This window comes from Cervus elaphus, chromosome 9 (genome assembly GCF_910594005.1).
Source record: "Cervus elaphus chromosome 9, mCerEla1.1, whole genome shotgun sequence".
In the NCBI taxonomy this organism is placed as follows: Eukaryota; Metazoa; Chordata; class Mammalia; order Artiodactyla; family Cervidae; genus Cervus; species Cervus elaphus.
Genome location: NC_057823.1, coordinates 63,573,053 through 63,584,577, shown reverse-complemented (window position 1 = coordinate 63,584,577; position 11,525 = coordinate 63,573,053).

Below are 11,525 nucleotides of genomic sequence, written 5' to 3'. Positions count from 1 at the left end.
AAAATAGGGACTCTCTTTTTTTGCTCCATTTTACCACTGAAGAAACATACACGATTAAGTAAAGTTAGCTTTGCCAAGGTCACATGACTAAGAACTGATCGAGCAAGGATTCTGCTTATATATATCTCATCAGCCAAGATTTCCTTAAGCTATTACACTTTGTAGTTCAGGTTCAATTTTTTTAAAAAGTAGTAGGTATACTATTCCTGCCGAATTACCACTAGACTGTAAACTCCACAGGAGGTAAAACCATGGCTTATGGTCACTAGTAATGTGTACCCAGTGCCTGACACACAATAGGCAATCAATCTTTATTGAATAAATGAACACATGAATAGAATTTAAAACAATCATCTTTTTAAAGAAATATTTTATTTTGGAATTAATTTTACATTACAGAAAAGTTGCCAAAATAGCACAAAACTCTCTCCTAGTTTCCCCCATTGTTAACATTAAGATATAAGGGTATTTTTTATAAAAACTAAGAACTCGCATTAATGTATTAACTAAGCTCCAGATTTCACCTAATCTTTTAACATGCTTTTGTAATTGCACACCTTCCTCCCATTCTGATAACCCCTTCCCTCTCTCATCTAGCACAACCTCTTCATTATACACAAGTGCAATTTCAGGCCCCCTGAGTGAGAGGTCTTGTCTAATGTCACATGCATGCATTCTAAGTCACTTTAGTTGCGTCCGACTTTTTGTGACCCTGTGGACTGCATGTAGCCTGCCAGGCTCCTCTGTCCATGGGATTTTCCAGGCAAGAATACTGGAATGGGTTGCCATGCCAAGGTATGGTATGTCATGCCATGCCTCCTCCAAGGGATCTTCCCAACCCAAGGATCGAACCCGAGTCTCCTGCAACTCCTGCATTGCAGGCAGAGTCTTGACCACTGAGCCACTGGGGAAGCTCCCAATGTCACACAGCAGGAACAAAACTAGAACACACTTCTCCTGAAGCTGTTCTCAAAGAGGTATAAGAGGTGTTCCTGGGACTGTGCTCCTTGGTGTACGTGTAGCTGGTGGATGCCGTGGAGCCTCACTAGGAAGCCAGAAGGGGGCTGCACAACTCCCTTCCAGCAGAATTGCTGCTTCCTCTTTGCACCTGTCAAGGCCCCACTACCCTATTATCCACTTGTATGGTCAGGCCCCATATGATGGCGCCTCTCTTGCTTCTGTATATCCCCTGCCCAATCTGGCCCTGCCTCACCCTTCCATTATCTGCAAGATTATCTCCCCTTCCTAAAGTGAAAGTTATTTTATTTTAAATGTGTTTAATTTTATATTGGAATAAAGTTGGTTAACAATATTATGATAGCTTCAGGAGTAAAGCAGAGTGATTCAGTTGTACATATATTGTATCCACTCCTTTTCAAAATCTTTTCCCGTATAGATTATAACAGAGTATTAAGCAGAGTTCCCCTGCACTATACAGTAGGTCCTTGTTGATTATCTATTTTAAATATAGCAGTGTGTACATGTAAGTTCCAAACTACCCATCCCAGTCCCTGTAACAATAAGTTCTTTCTCTAAGTCTATGAATCTGTTTCTGTTTGGTAAGTAAGTTCATTTGTATCATTTTTTTTAAGATTTTGCATATGAGGGATATCATGAGATATTTCTCTTTTTCTATCTGACTTACTTCACTCAGTATGACAGTCTCTAGGTTTATTCATGTGTGCTGCAAAAGGTTGTTTTTTAATGGTTAAGTAATATTCCCTTATGTATATGTATAAGGTGAAAGTTTAATCAGCAGTTACCTGCATGATGAGCTGATGTGCATGTTCGTGCTCAGTTGTGTCCTACTCTTTGCAACCCCATGGACTGTAGCCCACCAGGCTTCTCTGTCCATGGGATTTTCCAGGCAAGAGTACTGGAGTGGGTTCAAACCCATGTCTCCTTCCACTCCTGCATTGGCAGGCAGATTCCTTACCAATGAGCCACCTAGGAAGCCTGCGTGATCAAGCTAATAATGTTTCTAGTCCTATAACCAGAACAGCTCCAGCATGTTCAATCATCCACAGGAAACAGTGACTGCCTGCAAGGATTGCCTACCCAAAGAGCTGTGGGAGAGGTGAGTTACAAGTCCCCCTGGCATCCAAGGAACCCTTTTGACGTCATGTCCACTGCAACTAGTAGCCTCCTCCTCCCCTGTGTAGTGGGGATTGCAGCTATGTCATGCCTTCTGCAACTGGTACTCAGTAGGGGATCGTTGCAGGTCCTTTGCTCTGATTTATAAGATTCTCTGTCCAATAATTGATGTCTGTGTCTCTGACTCCTTTGGAGTTCCTTCTTCAGTCTCAGAGCTAGGCGATGGCAAGGATTCCAGGACTGCAGAGTGCAGCCCTACACCATTTCCTTCCAGCTCCTAAAGACTCCAGTCCCTCAGCCTCAGGCACACTCCACACAAGATGTCAATCAGTTCAGTTCAGTCACTCAGTCATGTCTGACTCTTTGCGACCCCATGGACTGCAGCACGCCAGGCTTCCCTGTCCATAACCAACTCCTGGAGCTTGCTCAAACTCATTTCCATTGAGTCAGTGATGCCATCCAACCATCTCATCCTCTGTCGTCCCCTTCTTCTCCTGCCTTCAATCTTTCCCAGCATCAGGGTCTTTTCTAATGAATCAGTTCTTCACATCAGGTGGCCAAAGTACTGGAGTTTCAGCTTCAGCATCAGTCCTTCCAATGAATATTCAGGACTGATTTCCTTTATGATTAACTGGTTTGATCTCCTTGCAGTCCAAGGGACTCTCAAGAGTCTTCTCCAACACCACAGTTCAAAAGCATCAATTCTTCAGCACTCAGTTTTCTTTATAGTCCAACTCTCACATCCATACATGACCACTGGAAAAACCATAGCCTTGACTAGACGGACCTTTGTTAACAAAGTAATGTCTCTTCTTTTTAATATGCTGTCTAGGTTGCTGTCTAGGTTGGTCATAATTTTCCTTCCAAGGAGCAAGTGTCTTTCAATTTCATGGCTGCAATCACCATCTGCAGTGATTTTGGAGCCCAGAAAAATAAAGTCAGCCACTGTTTCCACTATTTCCCCATCTATTTGCCATGAAGTGATGGGACCAGATGCATGATCTTAGTTTTCTGAATGTTGAGCTTTAAGCCAACTTTTTCACTCTCCTCTTTCATTTTCATTAAGAGGCTCTTTAGTTCTTCTTCACTTCCTGCCATAAGGGTGGTGTCATCTGCATATCTGAGGTTATTGATATTTCTCCCAGCAATCTTTTTTTTAAATTTTTTTTATTAGTTGGAGGCTAATTACTTCACAACATTTCAGTGGGTTTTGTCATACATTGATATGAATCAGCCATAGGTTTACACGTATTCCTCATCCCGATCCCCCCTCCCACCTCCCTCTCCACCCGATTCCTCTGGGTCTTCCCAGTGCACCAGGCCCGAGCACTTGTCTCATGCATCCCACCTGGGCTGGTGATCTGTTTCACCATAGATAGTATACATGCTGTTCTTTTGAAACATCCCACCCTCACCTTCTCCCACAGAGTTCAAAAGTGTTCTGTATTTCTGTGTCTCTTTTTCTGTTTTGCATATAGGGTTATCATTACCATCTTTCTAAATTCCATATATATGTGTTAGTATGCTGTAATGTTCTTTATCTTTCTGGCTTACTTCACTCTGTATAATGGGCTCCAGTTTCATCCATCTCAGTAGAACTGATTCAAATGAATTCTTTTTAATAGCTGAGTAATATTCCATGGTGTATATGTACCACAGCTTCCTTATCCATTCATCTGCTGATGGGCATCTAAGTTGCTTCCATGTCCTGGCTATTATAAACAGTGCTGCGATGAACATTGGGGTGCAAGTGTCTCTTTCAGATCTGGTTTCCTCAGTGTGTATGCCCAGAAGTGGGATTGCTGGGTCATATGGCAGTTCTATTTCCAGTTTTTTAAGGAATCTCCACACTGTTTTCCATAGTGGCTGTACTAGTTTGCATTCCCACCAATAAGGAATGTAAGAGGGTTCCCTTTTCTCCACACCCTCTCCAGCATTTATTGCTTGTAGACTTTTGGATAGCAGCCATCCTGACTGGCGTGTAATGGTACCTCATTGTGGTTTTGATTTGCATTTCTCTGATAATGAGTGATGTGGAGCATCTTTTCATGTGTTTGTTAGCCATCTGTATGTCTTCTTTGGAGAAATGTCTGTTTAATTCTTTGGCCCATTTTTTGATTGGGTCATTTATTTTTCTGGAATTGAGCTTCAGGAGTTGCTTATATATTTTTGAGATTAATCCTTTGTCTGTTGCTTCATTTGCTCTTATTTTCTCCCAATCTGAGGGCTGTCTTTTCACCTTGCTTATAGTTTCCTTTGTTGTGCAAAAGCTTTTAAGTTTCATTAGGTCCCATTTGTGTATTTTTGCTTTTATTTCCAATATTGTGGGAGGTGGGTCATAGAGGATCTTGCTGTGATTTATGTCGGAGAGTGTTTTGCCTATGTTCTCCTCTAGGAGTTTTATAGTTTCTGGTCTTACATTTAGATCTTTAATCCATTTTGAGTTTATTTTTGTGTCTGGTGTTAGAAAGTGTTCTAGTTTCATTCTTTTACAAGTGGTTGACCAGTTTTCCCAGCACCACTTGTTAAAGAGGTTGTCTTTTTTCCATTGTATATCCTTGCCTCCTTTGTCGAAGATAAGGTGTCCATAGGTTCGTGGATTTATCTCTGGGCTTTCTATTCTGTTCCATTGATCTATATTTCTGTCTTTGTGCCAGTACCATACTGTCTTGATGACTGTGGCTTTGTAGTAGAGTCTGAAGTCAGGCAGGTTGATTCCTCCAGTTCTATTCTTCTTTCTCAAGATTACTTTGGCTTTTCGAGGTTTTTTGTATTTCCATACAAATTGTGAAATTATTTGTTCTAGTTCTGTGAAAAATACCATTGGTAGCTTGATAGGGATTGCATTGAATCTATAGACTGCTTTGGGTAGAATAGCCATTTTGACAATATTGATTCTTCCAATCCATGAACACGGTATGTTTCTCCATCTGTTTGTGTCCTCTTTGATTTCTTTCATCAATGTTTTATAGTTTTCTATGTATAGGTCTTTTGTTTCTTTAGGTAGATATACTCCTAAGTATTTTATTCTTTTTGTTGCAATGGTGAATGGTATTGTTTCCTTAATTTCTCTTTCTGTTTTTTCATTGTTAGTATATAGGAATGCAAGGGATTTCTGTGTGTTAATTTTATATCCTGCAACTTCACTATATTCATTGATTAGCTCTAGTAATTTTCTGGTAGAGTCTTTAGGGTTTTCTACGTAGAGGATCATGTCATCTGCAAACAGCGAGAATTTCACTTCTTTTCCTATCTGGATTCCTTTTACTTCTTTTTCTGCTCTGATTGCTCTGGCCAAAACTTCCAACACTATGTTGAATAGTAGTGGTGAGAGTGGGCACCCTTGTCTTGTTCCTAATTTCAGGGGAAATGCTTTCAATTTTTCACCATTGAGGGTGATGCTTGCTGTGGGTTTGTCATATATAGCTTTTATTATGTTGAGGTATGTTCCTTCTATGCCTGCTTTCTGGAGAGTGTTAATCATAAATGGATGTTGAATTTTGTCAAAGGCTTTCTCTGCATCTATTGAGATAATCATATGGTTTTTATCTTTCAATTTGTTAATGTGGTGTATTACATTGATTGATTTGCAGATATTAAAGAATCCTTGCATTCCTGGGATAAAGCCCACTTGGTCATGGTGTATGATTTTTTTAATATATTGTTGGATTCTGTTTGCTAGAATTTTGTTAAGGATTTTTGCATCTATGTTCATCAGTGATATTGGCCTGTAGTTTTCTTTTTTTGTGGCATCTTTGTCTGGTTTTGGAATTAGGGTGATGGTGGCCTCATAGAATGAGTTTGGAAGTTTACCTTCTTCTGCAATTTTCTGGAAGAGTTTGAGTAAGATAGGTGTTAGCTCTTCTCTAAATTTTTGGTAGAATTCAGCTGTGAAGCCATCTGGTCCTGGGCTTTTGTTTGCTGGAAGATTTCTGATTACAGTTTCAATTTCCTTGCTTGTGATGGGTCTGTTAAGATCTTCTATTTCTTCCTGGCTCAGTTTTGGAAAGTTATACTTTTCTAAGAATTTGTTCATTTCATCCAAGTTGTCCATTTTATTGGCATAGAGCTGCTGGTAGTAGTCTCTTATGATCCTTTGTATTTCAGCGTTGTCTGTTGTGATCTCTCCATTTTCATTTCTAATTTTGTTAATTTGGTTCTTCTCTCTTTGTTTCTTAATGAGTCTTGCTAATGGTTTGTCAATTTTGTTTATTTTTTCAAAAAACCAGCTTTTAGCTTTGTTGATTTTTGCTATGGTCTCTTTAGTTTCTTTTGCATTTATTTCTGCCCTAATTTTTAAGATTTCTTTCCTTCTGCTAACCCTGGGGTTCTTCATTTCTTCCTTCTCTAATTGCTTTAGGTGTAGAGTTAGGTTATTTATTTGACTTTTTTCTTGTTTCTTGAGGTAAGCCTGTAATGCTATGAACCTTCCCCTTAGCACTGCTTTTACAGTGTCCCATAGGTTTTGGGTTGTTGTGTTTTCATTTTCATTCATTTCTATACATATTTTGATTTCTTTTTTGATTTCATCTATAATTTGTTGGTTATTCAGAAGCGTGTTATTTAGCCTCCATATGTTTGAAGTTTTAACAATTTTTTTCCTGTAATTGAGATCTAATCTTACTGCACTGTGGTCAGAAAAGATGACTGGAATGATTTCAATTTTTTTGAATTTTCCAAGACCAGATTTATGGCCCAGGATGTGACCTATTCTGGAGAAGGTTCCATGTGCACTTGAGAAAAAGGTGAAGTTGATTGTTTTGGGGTGAAATGTCCTATAGATATCAATTAGGTCTAGCTGGTCCATTGTGTCATTTAAGGTTTGTGTTTCCTTGTTAATTTTCTGTTTAGTTGATCTATCCATAGTTGTGAGTGGGGTATTAAAGTCTCCCACTATTATTGTGTTACTATTAATTTCCTCTTTCATACTCATTAGCGTTTGCCATACATATTGCGGTGCTCCTATGTTGGGTGCATATATATTTATAATTGTTATATCTTCTTCTTGGATTGATCCTTTGATCATTATGTAGTGTCCTTCTTTGTCTCTTTTCACATCCTTTATTTGAAAGTCTATTTTATCTGATATGAGTATTGCAACTCCTGCTTTCTTTTGGTCTCCGTTTGCGTGAAATAATTTTTTCCAGCCCTTCACTTTTAGTCTGTATGTGTCTCTTGTTTTGAGGTGGGTCTCTTGTAGACAGCATATATAGGGGTCTTGTTTTTGTATCCATTCAGCCAATCTTTGTCTTTTGGTTGGGGCATTCAACCCATTTACATTTAAGGTAATTATTGATAGGTGTTGTCCCGTTGCCATTTACTTTGTTGTTTTGGGTTCACATTTATACAACCTTTCTGCATTTCCTGTCTAGAGAAGATCCTTTAGCAATTGTTGAAGAGCTGCTTTGGTGGTGCTGAATTCTCTCAGCTTTTGCTTGTCTGTAAAGCTTTTGAATTTTCCTTCATATCTGAATGAGATCCTTGCTGGGTACAGTAATCTAGGTTGTAGGTTATTCTCTTTCATTACTTTGAGTATGTCCTACCATTCCCTTCTGGCCTGGAGGGTTTCTATTGATAGATCAGCTGTTATCCTTATGGGAATCCCTTTGTGTGTTATTTGTTGTTTTTCCCTTGCTGCTTTTAATATTTGTTCTTTGTGTTTGATCTTTATTAATTTGATTAATATGTGTTGGGGTGTTTTGCCTTGGGTTTATCCTGTTTGGGACTCTCTGGGTTTCTTGGACTTGGGTGGCTATTTCCTTCCCCATTTTAGGGAAGTTTTCAGCTATTATCTCCTTGAGTATTTTCTTATGGCCTTTCTTTTTGTCTTCTTCTTCTGGGACTCCTATGATTCGAATGTTGGGGCGTTTCACATTGTCCCAGAGGTCCCTGAGGTTGTCCTCATTTCTTTTGATTCTTTTTTCTTTTTTCCTCTCTGCTTCATTTATTCCTACCATTTTATCTTCTACCTCACTTATCTTATCTTCTGTCTCTGTTATTCTACTCTTGGTTCCCTCCAGAGTGTTTTTGATCTCATTCATTGCATTATTCATTTTTAATTGACTCTTTTTTATTTCTTCTAGGTCTTTATTAAACATTTCTTGCATCTTTTCAATCTTTGTCTCCAGGCTATTTATCTGTAACTCCATTTTGTTTTCAAGATTTTGGATCATTTTTATTATCATTATTCTAAATTCTTTTTCAGGTAGATTCCCTATCTCCTCCTCTTTTATTTGACTTGGTGGGCATTTTTCATGTTCCTTTACCTGTTGGGTATTTCTCTGCCCTTTCATCTTGTTTAGATTGCTGTGTCTGGAGTGGGCTTTCTGTATTCTGGAGGTCTGTGGTTCCTTTTTATTGTGGAGGTTTTACCCAGTGGGTGGAGTTGGACGATTGGCTTGTCAAGGTTTCCTGGTTAGGGAAGCTTGCGTCGGTGTTCTGGTGCATGGAACTTAATTTCTTCTCTCTGGAGAGCAATGGAGTGCCCAGTAATGAGTTTTGAGATGGGTCTATGTGTTAGGTGTGACCTTGGGCAGCCTGTATGTTGATGTTCAGGGCTATGTTCCTGTGTTGCTGGAGAATTTGCATGGTATGTCTTACTCTAAAACTTATTGGCTCTTGGGTGGTGGTTGGTTTCAGTGTAGGTATGGAGGCTTTTGTCCCAGCAATCTTAATTCCAGCCTGTGCTTCATCCAGCCCAGCATTTCTCATGATGTACTCTGCATATAAGTTAAATAAACAGGTGACAATATAGAGCCTTGATGTACTCCTTTTCCTATTTGGAACCAGTGTGTTATTCCATGTCCAGTTCTAACTGTTGCTTCCTGTCCTGCATACAGATTTCTCAGGAGGCAGGTCAGGTGGTCTGGTATTCCCATCTCTTTCAGAATTTTCCACAGTTTATTGTGATCCACACAAGTCAAATGCTTTGGTGTAGTCAATACAGCAGAAATTGATGTTTTTCTGGAACTCTCTTGCTTTTTTGATGATCCAGTGGATGTTGGCAAATTGATCTCTGGTTCCTCTGCCTTTTCTAAAACCAGTTTGAACACCTGGAAGTTCATGGTTCACGTACTGCTGAAGCCTGGCTTGGAGAATTTTGAGCATTACTTTACTAGTGTATGAGAGATGAGTGCAGTTGTGCAGTTGAGCATTCTTTGGTATTGCCTTTCTTTGGGACTGGAATGAAAAGGTCTGTCTAGTCAAAGCTATTATTGTCTTTCCAGTAGTCATGTATGGATGTGAGAGTTGGACCATAAAGAAAGCAGAGAGCCGAAGAATTGAGGCTTTGTAACCGTGCTGCTGTAGAAGACTCTTGAGAGTTCCTTGGATAGCAAGGAGATCAAACCAGTCAAACTAAAGGAAATCAACCCTGAATATTCATTGGAAGGACTGATGTTGAAGCTGAAGCTCAATACTTTGACTACCTGATGCAAAGAGCCAACTTATTAGAAAAGACTGTGATGCTGGGAAAGATTGAAGGCAGAAGAAGAGGGCGACAGAGGATGAGATGGTTGGATGGCATCACCGATTCAATGGACTTGAATTTGGGCAAACTCCAGGAGATAGTGAGGGACAGAGAGGCCTGGCGTACTGCAGTCCATTGGGGTCACAAAGAGTCAGACATGACTTAGTGACTGAACAACAACGACAAAGAACTGGGTTCATAAAATCAGCTTCTGGAGATATGTAACTCTCTGACGACCTGCCCTGCCAGTCTCCCCCTCCCCTCACCACCCCACCCCATTCCTGATCTCCATTCTAAACTCCTTTCAGAGTGTGTTGAGGGTCAGAGGCACATGATTTAATCCTTGTTGAGGTAGATGTCCAGTGCCAATTTATAGTTGATAAAGTATGACCTTGTTGTGCACGTACCCTGAGGAGCTAGGACCCTGTTTCATCACTAAACTGTTGTTTTTCTGTTTTTCCTTTGTTGTTGCATTCCCTCTCTTTCCTGATTAGTAACTGATTAAATCTGCCCTTTGGGAACTCAGGGAAGGTCTAGTAGACTAACGTCATTTCTCTATAGGCAAGAAATGGGAAACATGAAAAGGTTTTGATACCCAGGAATATCCTGGAGGGTCCTGCTCATTTTCAGATTTAGTGAGGAATGCTGCTGCTGCTGCTGCTAAGTCGCTTCAGTCGTGTCTGGCTCTGTGAGACCCCATAGACGGCAGCCCACCAGGCTCCCCCATCCCTGGGATTCTCCAGGCAAGAACACTGGAGTGGGTTGCCATTTCCTTCTCCGATGCATGAAAGTGAAAAGTGAAAGTGAAGTCGCTCAGTCGTGTCTGACTCTTCGTGACCCCATGGACTGCAGCCTACCAGGTTCCTCCGTCCATGGGATTCTCCAGGCAAAAGTACTGGAGTGAGATGCAGTTGCCTTCTCTGAGTGAGGAATGCTTACCTCCTCAAATTCGTGGTAGTGTGAAGAGGTCACAGACAGCAACACAAGCCTCAAGCATCATTTGTCTATGTGGTGTTTCTTAGAATTTTTGCTTTTTTTTTTTTAATTGAAGTATAGTTGGTTTACAATGTTGTATTAGTTTCTGGTGTGTAGCAAAGTGATTCAGATGCACACTCACACATATGTGTATATACATATACATGTTTGTATTCTTTTTCATTCTTTTCTTTTATCATTTATTACAAGATACTGAATAGAGTTCCCAGTGCTATGTATACAGTAGGACCTTGTTATTTACCTGTTTTATATATAGTAATGTGTATACTTGGTTGCCAGTGTATACTAAAAGCAAGTGGTTGCTCATTAAATTATGTATTTCCAGCTTTCCTGAAAAACTCAGAGAATTTGAAAACACTTCTGTGCATTCCCACAGGGCGATAGTCCATTGAAACTGAGTTGTCCTTGATGGGGTTCTGCAGTCTCCACAGCCCCTATAGGCCCTGTGACTCTCACTTTTGTTACCACCTGGTTATGAGAGGGACAGAGTGAAGGGACAAAGTAGGTGATTAAACAGTTATTTGCACTAGGGGATTTTAAGTAGAAAAAATATGGGAGACCCCTGGAAGTTAGTGATTACTCAAAAAAGCAGATTTGCTTAACCACAAAACCAAGCAGGCTTGCTTAGCAACATAGCCATACAGTAGACGCACGATACATGCCCCCAAACAACAGAACAGTGGTGACATGAGACCCATATACCTCCCAGTGAGCTCAGGAAGTTAATGATCCCTAGGGCATGCTCTCTGCACACATAAAAAAACAATAATTTGTGGACCTAGCTTACCATGTAGGGACAAAAAACTCTCCCGCCCAATCTGGAGGAGGATCTGATGATGGAAACGTGACATCTACTCAAGAAAAACAAAGCTCTTCTCCCGTCCCCATTTTTCCTTTAATTATAAAACTGTAGCCCAATAAGTTCTTGGGGCATGGCACTCCCACAACCACCCACTTGAAAGCCTCA